An 11,503-nucleotide genomic window follows, 5' to 3' on the forward strand; every position below is an offset into this window, starting at 1 on the left:
TAACATTAAAATATTTTAATATTATGCCTATAAAATGCCAAATCATCATTCCAAATTATGCTACTTTAGTCAGAGCTCCGGTCAGTCACAGAGTAGTACAAGCTAGTAAGGGAATACTCTGGGTGTTCACAACAGAAATTAGTACACTTCAATTCTCGCTGTCCCAGAGAAAAGGAGTCACAGAAAACAGCATTTTCAAATCAAGTGCAAAAGTGATAGAGACAAAGAGAAGATTATGAGAAGGTGGATGGGGATAGTTGGAAGGTCAATAGTAAAAAAGAATGCAAGCGAGCATTTATATATTCTAGGATTTACATGGAAAACAGAAGCAAATCTGAGATTCAGATTGAGGCACAGAAAGCAAAGTGGTTTTTGGTTTGTTTGTTTGTTTAAGAAGGTTAGTTTTTTGTTTAAACTGTTAAATCAGAAGTATTCAAGTCCTTAAGTTAGTCTTTGTGCCAAGCATATAAAATGTATCCCATACTACTCATCACAAAAGAAAGTCTTACAGCTAAAAAAACTTGAAAATACTGAATTTTTCAAGCACAATTTCATTTCCTTATGGCTTTGTAAAACAACAGACTGCAATTTAAAAAGAATACAGAAAATATAGTGCATCAAATCTTCAACAGGTCTAAAATAAAGAATATTCCAAGGCAATACGTCCATGAAAAATTTTGGATTATCTACCATTTTTCCAAACAACATCTCTTGCATCTATCAGTTAAGGTGCTAAAAGCTAAATATATAAAACCTTTTTTGGATAAAATTGATTTTTATATGACTGTTTATCTCATCTTTAACATATTACACAGAATGTTAAAATGTTAAAACTCAATTTTATTGTTAAAGAATTAAAAATTTATTATACCATTTATATTCAAAGAGGAAGCATACATTATTTCATAAATATGCATAATTATGGGGTAGGAAATGCCTAATTTTCCTACAAAAATCACAAGGGTTGGATGACCGAAGCAAGGAGTGAATCAGGTCCATTGAGAATTACTAAGAAAAACATAATCAAACATAAATGCCACAGAATACAAAGATCATTTTCCTAATTGGTTCCAGAAACAGCTCGTAGGTAAATTTCCCTGAAAAGCTAATTTAATTCAATTAAACAGTGTAGTATGGTTTTCCTCTTCAGAGAGGGTTAAAATATTTTCATTCGCTACAGATGTTTAAAAAAAAAAAGTATTTACAGGAGTGACTGAAAGGAAGATTCAAAGTTGTTGAATAAGGACTTTCTAATAAAAATGGCTTATTCAGCAGGTATATTTTAACCACTTCAGCATCTATCATTTATGAAGAACACAAAGTAAAAACTTGTAACAATTAGCATATTTAAAGTCTTTACACTATGCACTGTCACATCGATTCAATATTATTTCCTTCTGAAAATTACATCAGACATTTAGAGACCATTTTATTACCTATATGAATATATGAGAATTCTACCTCCACCATGCAATGGAGGGAACAGATTTACCACTTAAAAATTAAACAGTAGATTAAATTTATGTAGGAATAATTCAGGTTCCCATGAATGCCTTTTCCTAGTTAATCTCAACATTATATAAGTTCAATCAAGCCACTCAAGATGAGTAAGTAATGCCTCCAAAACAACCTGGTCTGGACTGTGCTGAGTCCATCTGGCTGTTGGCTTGAACACTGGAATGACTCATAAAAATGAAGCAACCTGAGGTCACCTACTCCAGGTCTTTTCAACAGAATTGCCAGAATTGCTTACCAGGTGGTTCCAATTTCCGAGAACACTTTAAATGAGGGAGAAACTTATTCTACGTACACCATTTTATTTTCATATTGTCTCTGGCTTCAGAATTTGGTAAGGAAGGAAGGAAGCTCTTTTGAAATGTAGATTACCAATCATACGAAAGCCATAAATCACTGCATGTTTTGGATTGAGAATATTTTTATCAACAAAGTCAAGTGAAAAGGGACACAAAATATTATACTCCCGATTTTGTAAAGGAAAGAAGACCCAAAATGTTAACAGTGGCTATTCCTAAATGGTAAGAGTAAGTGATTTTGTGAGAGTTCCCTACGTTTCCCAAATTTACTCCAATGAATATGTATTCTTTACAATTAGAAAATAACAATCAGTACCTTTATAGAAAATATCATACCCTGCAAATCCTGAGCTCATGAGCAGCAGAGATCCATGTACAGTGGCTGGATTCTTTTTCCAGATGAAGAAGAAAAGCATGCACTTTTATCTTTGAAAGGAAAAAGTTAAAAAAACAAACAAGAACTGGGTAGGTTCCTTCTCAAAAATATAACTGGTGTAAGAATAAGTCTTGGTGATAGAAATGGTCTCTCCACTTCAGGAGATAACAAACCAGTGGAAAAGTTGAGTCAATTATTTGAACCATCTTTTCCCCCAACGTGTATTTAGAGAAGCATCAGTCCAATGATCACGCAGGGGAAAACACAAGTCCCACAGTCAAATACTCTTTTTGAGAACTGTCATAATCCCTGACAGCATAATAAAAGCTCAGAAGAGTTTGCAGTGTAAGCGTATCAACAATTCTTAGGCATGATTGGCCATTTATTAATTCACTTATCAGACACTTCCTTAGGTTTACCACGAGCCTGCCATTGGTCTCAACTGTTTACAAACACTGAGGACTGTCATCTTCAAACAGCCCTCTGAGGGAAACACTATTATTTTCATGCCCATTTTATAGAGAATGAAGCAGGGAACAGAAGGTTCATGAACTTTCCCAAGACCTCAGAGCCAGGGAGAAACAGCTTACACTCCAACCCAGTCACCTACAACGCCCCTCAGTTTGCAGTTGGCTGTGGGGTCCCTCCTGGGCTGCACACTTCCACAGAAGGCCCTTTCCATGGAGCTCACTGAGAAAGCAGAGGCAACCAAGTAAAACACTTATGTGGAAATGGCTTATCTGGATTAGTCAAATGGCTCATTACCACAAACCCCAATTTTTCACTTAATATGTGATAACTAGCAATGGTGTTAGGCCTAAAATAATTCCAGAGTGTAATGATTAAATAAGAGATTTGATTAAACTGTCATTTAATTTTATTAGACATCATAATTCAAAGGAATTTTGATGAAATAAAAATCTGTATGACACAATTTCTATACCTGCATTAAAAAAGTCTACTAATATCCAAAGATTATTTGTGTGGTAGCATTTTAGGTCATTTTAACTTTCTTCTTTTTTTGAAAACCTAAAAAAATTAATTTTTTTAAAATCTGGCAGGGAAAGGAGGATCCTTGTGATTTGTATTAGATCGTACTTAAATGTTTCAAAATGCATCTGTTGATGTGATATTACCAATACATGATGACATGAAAAATGCAAGTCACAAAATATATATGATCTCTTTTGTGTAAAAGTACAGAATGCAAAAGAAAATTCTTCAGGGATATATATGTAGATATACACTATTAATTTTAGTTTATACCATTACAATGGTATAAAGCAACTTATTTTCTTAAGGTTTATTTGCAATTTCTAATTTTCCTGCAAGATTTATTCTATGTGTCATACGGAAAAGCTTTTAAAGTCTATATATTAAAAGCCTGCATTAAAGATATAGGTTAATAGATAATGCCCATTCCTGAGTTGCTTGTAATCTGAACCAAATGATAATCCTACCTATTTCTCTCTTCTACTGCACCCTATTTTCTTTTTAGCTCTAAACAAAAATCTGACTGTAAACATTATGTTTGTGTATTTCCTGTTCACTATGACCAAAAAGGGCATTTCAAATAAGGACAAAGATCTGCCTTTTTGTATCCACACTGCCTAGTCTTAAACAGTGCCTCTATAATATGCACTGTATAAATGGATAAATGAAAGAGTGAATGAAACAGTATCCATGTAGAAGATATACAGCCTAGCCAGTAAAAAGATTAAACCAACAAACTGACTGAAAAAGTACCTACATAATAACAACTTTGAGTTCAGACCACTGTCTCATCAATAAAAACACACAATTTGGAAAGGAAAGCAGATTTCCAACAGAGCTAAGAGAAGCCAACTGCTCCAATCCAAGAAGACTCCAAAAAGAAAGAGGCTTTACGAAGCTCAATCAACAAAAAATGGAGCCTTAACTGTTTTAGCTCCTGATAAACTGAGGAGAGTCTATTTATAAACAACAATCTAATAAGTTGTGGGCAGGACTGCAAAAGAACTATAAGGATCGGCTCGTAAAAGCAAAGGAGCTATTCCAGGGATGACTGGAATCTGAAGAAGAAATTTACAGAGAGGCTATCTTGAGAGGGACAGTAACATTCAGTGCAGGGACACAGGCAGCACAAGTTGATCTAGCAGAAAAGGAGTCAAAAGAATGAACATCTTCTCTCCCCCACCCTCCGTCTACTCTGCCAGGCTTCCCCGTGACCTGTGCTATCTGGTAATCCAGGTGGTTCATCAGGTTATCTTCCTGGGAAGAAAGCGTAAGAAAGATTGATTCAGAGAAGACCTAGAGAGGCAACCAAAGATACCTGACATGGAAGCCAATGGGAATAATGCATTATTCCCAATAATGAATAATAATGAATAATCGGCAAAATGGAGTAAGAGGGAAAGGGAGATGATAAAGACACAGAAAGGATTCTTAACTAGCTGAAGCATCAAAGGATACAGTAGAGCCAGGTGTGATGTTGTACTCCTGTCATCTCAGCTAGTCTGAAGGCTGAGGCAGGAAGATTGCAAGTTGGAAGCCAGCTTGGGCAATTCAACAAGGCTGTCTCAAAATTAAAAAAATAAATAAATAAAAAGGGCTGAGTATGTTGTTCAGTGGTAGCGTGCTTCCTGAATTAAATCTCCAGTTTAACAGGGGATCGGGGGCAATGGAAGGAAATTACTATATACAAAAAAAAAAAAAGATGATGGCCCAATGTTTGCAACCCCATTAGAATGCTGCACTACATTCTGCAATTAGAGGAAGGATTGTAGGAAAATCCCCCACCATGTAGGTGATTATGGCTAAATGTGTACTGGACAATCAAATAGTAGCTTGTTTCCAGAAAAATAATTGAAGATAATTTATCATTTATAGACGGTTATAAAGTGTATTACTTAGATAAAACTCAAGATTTCTATCAAAAGATTAATTTAGACAAAGGAACCATCATTACAGACTTCCTTGGAATCATTTCAGATTCATTAATCATCAAATTAACCAGTGACAAATGTTTCTGTACTTGCTTAAGTCCCTATCTATCTAAGTACTATAAAAATGACTAAAACATTACCTTAAGAAAGCCAGGCACAAGAAGCATTTAACAGATGTACATTAAATTATCTTTTTTCCTTCAACCAATTAGTAAATACAATCTCCAGAAAAATCATTTCCAAATTTACTACTTAAAATCTTTTAAAGCTGCAGCTATATATTTGTTGAAAGACATGAAAAATAAAATCAACTGAATTAAACATCCAACAGTATCCCACAATATTTACTGCATGCCTACTCTAAACTGGCACTCTCCGTGGGCTGACATTCAACAGTGGTAATATCCAAACCTAAACATGTGAACTTGACAGGGAAGTCTTCAAGAAGCATCCAAGCTTTTCAAAGCTGAGGGTTTACACAATAAAGACAATCAAGGAATTCTCCCTTGCTACTTTCCTTTGTGCTCAGACACAAACCTTACCGAAAATCCAGTGGAAAGACACTACTTAAGTTAGCCCTCTAGGCCACTTTTCTCAAAGAGCCCAGCACTGCAGTGTAGTGCAGGGATCATCCCTAGCCCTAAGAACTTAACCACAGCACTTCTCAGGACATTCTGCAGGCTCTCCCAGAAAGAAGTTTACAGTCCAGGAGGTATCTGAAGGAAGATAAGAAAGTTAAGTCTGGGAACTTTAAGAAGATGCTGAGGTCTAACATTTAAAAGTAAAAACAACTAATGAACCATTGAGTTGCTGCAATGTAGATTAGGTTGGGGGTGGGGAGAGTGATTCAACTCAATGAACCTCCTATTCAGTGATAAGAACAATGTCTGATCAATCTCTCCAGGTTCCACCCTTGGCCAAACTCCCAGCTGCATCATTTCCATAGCCTCCCACATAATTTCACTTCAGACACTCTTGCTCACACCAGACAGACAGACAGACATGCCAAGTCATCTTTCTTCACTTCTCTGTTTCAATCCTCCAGGGTATTCAATAAAATGTACTGTGAGTTAAATGCATACTTCCCATCCTAGGGCCTGGCTGTCTCTGACATCATTCCAGCCATGTGCCTTCACTGCCCGAGTCCAACCACCCCAGCCAGCCTGTGTGCAGCTGCTTCTGCCAGGAAGTTCCCCTAGATCTTCATGGGCTGGTGCTTTTGCTATTTAGGAACATCCTTAGAGAGGTTTTCCTTACCACCTTATGTACTTTAAAGCAGACCTGTCATTTGCAGTCATATATCCTGATTTTCTTAATGGCAATTTTCACTTTTGGAAATTATCTTACTCATATGGTTGGTTGTAGTTCACTGTTTCCACTCTCGAGAATTTAAGTTCAATGACAGCCAGGACTCTGTGTCACTTAAAGATGCAATCTTTCTACTGCATATAATGGTAACTACTGAAGAGTACTCAAATATTTTAGTAAAAATGAATGTAACCAGGATATAAGCAAATAGCCTAAGAATCATGAAAACAAATTATTGTCTTCTGGAAATTATACATTATCTTTTTTTGCCTTACACATATGAACTTAAAAAGAGAGAGAATGTTTTTCTTATCCACTCCTAAATCTTCATATATTTCTTTCTCCAATCTCTATCCCTAAAAAGTTTTATTTTCCCACAATTTTAACTATTAATTCAATGGAAATGAATTTAAAATCTACATTTCTAATCTTGGCCACTCTCTTCCCTGAATTCTGGCTTACCTCAACATATCACAATACTTTTATTTTAATTTCCACAATCACATCTAATTTAGCATGTGGAAACCTGAACTAATCCTCTCTTAGTCAAAATCAATCTCTCCTACTTTTTTTTAAAAGCTTTAAAAAAATTTTTTTAGATGTTGATGTGCCTTTATTAATTTATTTATATGCATTGCTGAGAATTGAACTCAGTGCCTCATACATGCTAGGCAAGCGCTCTACCACTGAGCCACATCCCCAGCCCTCTCCTTCTACTCTTAATGTTTACCAACCAGCCACCCTAACCCATATTCATTTATTTTTTAAACATTTTTTTAGTTGAGATGAACACAATATCTTTATTTATTTATTTTTATGTGGTGCTGAGAATTGAGCCCAGTGCCTCACATGTGCGAGGCAAGTGCTCTACTGCTGAGCTACAGCCCCAGCCCCCAAAATCCATATTTAAAAGCTAAATATATTTGATTATGAAATTCAAAAACTGGAAAATAGATTGGAGAACATCAAGTGAGATAGTTATCAAGCTTTCTTAAGGTTTTTAGGTTTTCTTCAAATAAGTTTACAAGGAAGACTGATATGTAAGGTTCATAAATTTGAAGTTGTTCCTAAGTAAAATTAATGGTCTCTAGGGGGGAAAAAAAACTTCAAAACCAGCCACTAATCTGATATGAACTTTTTTCTCTTCTCTCTACCTGCCTTCAACCCACATATAGAAAGCCATAGAGGAAAATAGTTAAGTTCAAAGAACTTTTCAAGTATAAATAATTCTTCTGCCCAAGATGACACAGCACCCAGAACAATATCTAGCACATAAATGATGCAACTTCAAGTCAATGTTCTGAAAGATAAATATTACCTTCATGCATATGTATCACAAGTGATTATCAGTTACCACAATTGATAAATTTCACTCATGGCTTTTATTGATTAGAATGAAATCTTTAGAGTTTATATTTTAATTGTTGGCTTCTAATTATAGACCGATTCACCCATTTAGAGTGAAGTGAAAGACAGCAATGAGAAGTACTGGTATGATGAAGGAAGCACAAGGACTTGATTCCACAGCTACTGTGGCTTCCATGTATTTCTGAGCATGGTTTTCAAACTCTTCAGCCCTCATCCTCTTCATTTTCAATATTAATGTGTGGCAAGAAGCTCTCGAAAACTCTTTTATGTCTAAGTTGATGACCTGCTGGTATTGCATGCTAATATATTTCTCTTGACCTATTTCACGTACCAAGAATCAGAATTACAAGACAAATTGAAAGAGAAACTTAAACAGAACCAAGTGCCCTCAAGGACTTTTTGTCTATCATATGTCAAGCACTGTGCTGAGCATCTGAAGTTCAGAAAAAAAAATAGAAAAAAAAGAAGAACACTAGCTCACTTTAATTAGATAATAGTCCCAAAGAGAAGAACTAGGCAAGTAGTTATACTACAGAAGTGAGCACCCAGAAGCATGAAAGATGATGGGGACTTATAAAAACTAGAAAAGGTTTTACTAGGTTGGAGATAGCTGACAAAAAATAAGTGGTGCTGAGGAAGAGTGGGGAGAGTTGCTATACCTACCAAAAGATAACCACATTTTAAACTGCCTCATATTTTTAAACAAATAATAATAAAATCAGCATTTACTGTAATAAAATACTTTATCAGGCTGTCTCACACAGTTTTCAAAGTTTATGAGGGAAAAATTAAGTCGATTTCCTTTTAATAAATATTATTTAATGACTGGAACATTTTGAGACACATACATGAACACACCATGAGTAGTAGCACGTCACTCAGTGTCAATCTAACAGGGAGTTTTGGACAACCCTGCCTGGACTAAATGCTGGGCAGCACCTGGCAGACAAGGTGGCAAAGTCCCTATAAATAGTGATGATTCAATAACATGACATAAATCAAGATTTTTAACTCACCAAAAACTAACATTTTGATTTAAAATCACAAATCAGTGCCGTTAAAATTCATCAGCATCCCCTAGCACATGAGTAATGAGATCATATCAACTTATATCATGTGACCAAAAGGAAAAGGTGGTTTTCTAAATGGTAATTCAGATTGGACAAATAACACACTGTATCAAGTTTTGTAGCCTTAGGCCATATTTTGCTAAAAACAAAGGTACATTATGCATGTCTAAAGAAAACAGTGAAAATCACAGCAATTAATTTCCCAGCTACGTTTCCCATAAAAACCATCACTACTGATTTGCTTACCACACAAACTTTTTTGCATGCACAATGATCTAAGTGTGTAATAACTTGCATATTTCACTAAGATGTAATATCCTTCAAAACATCCTTATAATGAGAGTTTTCCAAAGAAATTATTGATCCCGGGAATGTCTCATGCTTTAAAAATCACTGACAAATCCTTTCCTATTTTCTTTGCAGTTAGAAATAATTCTTCTTGATCACTAGAGTGTAAAGAGGTATAAAAGTACAAAGACAGAATATTTTCTTAAATACAAATGTCCCAGTTGACACAAGGTATTTCCCATAACTTTTCCCAAACAATTATTAGGAAAGTTGTCACTGGGGTCCTAAAAATATATGTAAGAAAACAGATTAGCTGGCATTAGTTGAGTACAGCAAAAGATTTCCATTAAGTGCTTTTTTTCAAATTATTTTCAAACACTCTTCAGATGAACCCTCTCATTACTGGTGGAACCTTTTGTGATTCCTTCCAGAATTCAAGAACCTTTTCTCAGGTGGTTCTGCTTCAACACAGATATGTCTGGAACATTCTCTTTATATGTTGGAGGCAATTAAACTGCTGGCTTCTTCTGTTTTCTTTCACTGGCACGTTTGTGGTTGCTCACAGTCACTGACCTCACCTTGGTGGAAGGTGACTAAGAGCAGTTCCTAATAACTCAAGCAAACTCAGCGTTCCAGTTCAGGACAAACACCAAGGACCCAGTCTTCAGCTGCAAAGGCGGGGCTCTAAAGGAATAGGACCCCCACCACACCGCGCAACCTTCGGAGGTCTTAGCTAGTTTCTGACATCCTATCACTGCAAGGTACAGATGGAAATTGCGTGGACAGACACAGAGATGGACAGAGATGGGCGCAGCCAGGAACAGAAGGGGGGAAGGAGAGCAGTGAGACAAGGAACAGAAAGACAGCCTCCAAAGACAGAGACCAAGAGGCTAGGGGAGACAGTGAAGAAGAAAAGAGGGACACACTGGTTGAGACTGAAAAGCAGAGCTGGGCTGCAAGAAGGGGAGATCGATGGACAGGGAGAGAGGGAAAACACAGAAATAAAGAAAAAAGAGGGAGGAAGTGGAGACGGAGCGAGAAGCCAGAGACAGGGAAAGAGACAACAGAAGCAGTGACCGAGCTTCAGGACCCACCGCAGAGGACCTTCACCCTCTGCGAGGCTGCGTCTCGGGATGAGGCAGGTGGCTCCGCACCCAGTTAGGTGCCTGCGGGTGCTGCCTCCTCCCGCCCTGCGTCCGGGGCCAGCAGGGCTCCCTCCCATTTCCCGGATTCCGCGACTGCACTTTACTCTCGCCCCATCCCTCCGCGTGCAGTTCCAGACTCCCCGCCTCGGCGCGTCCCTCCTTCCCCAGTTCCACCAGCACGTGTCCCGCCCGCCGCTGCCCGCTCCCAGCTGCTCGCCGGCGCAGGCACGAGGCCTCGGGGTCCCGGCAGAGCGCCCGTTCACAAAGCCCCGGCGGCCACCGCCTGACCCCCTCCCCGCCGCCGCTCCATGGCCGCGCCGCCCGCTCCAGTCCCCTGCTTCCCGCGCTCGGTCTCGCCCGGGTCCACGGCCGCCGAGCGCCGCACAGGGCTCCAGCCCGCCCCGCTAACGCCGGTGCAGCAGCCCCCTGGAGCTCGGCTGCCCGACCCCCAGCGCGGGGATGCGGCCCCGCCACGCCCTCCCTACCGCGCGCGCCTTACCCGCCGCTGCGCTCCCGCACTCTGGTCCTCCACGCCGCCGTCCCGCACCGTCCGGCGCGCCCTGCACGCCCCGCCGACTCCGCGGGCCGCGCCGTCAACTTCTGGCCGCCGCGGCCGCTCCGCCGCCGCCGCCGCCGCCGCCGCCGCGGGACTTTTTTTTTTTTTTTTTTTTTTCCTTCTCGCTCCTCGGCTGCCTCTGGAATTTTTTTTTCACTTGCCCTCTCCAGCTCCCACTAGTGATTGGAGACTGAGAGCCAAGTACTTAGCGGAGGGATTACACTTCTCGACGCACTTGGAGCTGCCCCAGCGCCGCCGCCTGTGTGAGGAGCGGCGGGCGGACTGGCGCGACCGCGCTGCCCGCTGCGGGTCAGCCGTGTGGGGCTGGGGCGGACGCCCAGAGCCTCGTCCGCTTCTCAGAGCATCACCTGGACTTCAGTCCTGGATCCTCCCCTAGTCAAGTTCATGAGAGGTGACCAGGAATCTTTTAGGCTAGAGGAACAAAGATTAAAAGTGTACCGTTCGCTGAGAACTGGAAGGGGCCCCCAGACCAGGCAGAGTGCAGTGGATTTCAACTTTCCAGGGCCAGGGACACTTTGGAGAAGTTACTAAAATGTTGGTTACACACCTCGTAAAAAAACATAGACGCACACATCACACTCTGCCTGCAGTTGCCGGTGGGGATTTCAGAAACCTTGAAGCATCTTGTAGGAC

At 39.6% G+C, this 11,503-nt stretch overlaps 1 protein-coding gene across 3 annotated transcripts in view; it reads right to left on the reverse strand.

Annotated features, from left to right (window-relative positions):
• BMPR1B (bone morphogenetic protein receptor type 1B) overlaps nucleotides 1-10,926 on the reverse strand; it is a 370,882-nt gene extending 359,956 nt beyond the window's left edge. For 2 of the 3 annotated variants that reach the window (XM_081303655.1, XM_081303651.1), the window contains exon 1: nucleotides 10,793-10,924. The gene's annotated coding sequence lies outside the window, so the exon portion shown is untranslated. Of the gene's footprint in view, nucleotides 1-10,792 lie in introns of all 3 variants that reach the window. The other variant, XM_081303652.1, reaches the window with a different exon arrangement.
• Between the last annotated feature and the right edge of the window lie 577 nt (nucleotides 10,927-11,503).

This window comes from Spermophilus citellus (genome assembly GCF_964194105.1).
Source record: "Spermophilus citellus genome assembly, chromosome: 8".
Classification (NCBI taxonomy): Eukaryota; Metazoa; Chordata; class Mammalia; order Rodentia; family Sciuridae; genus Spermophilus; species Spermophilus citellus.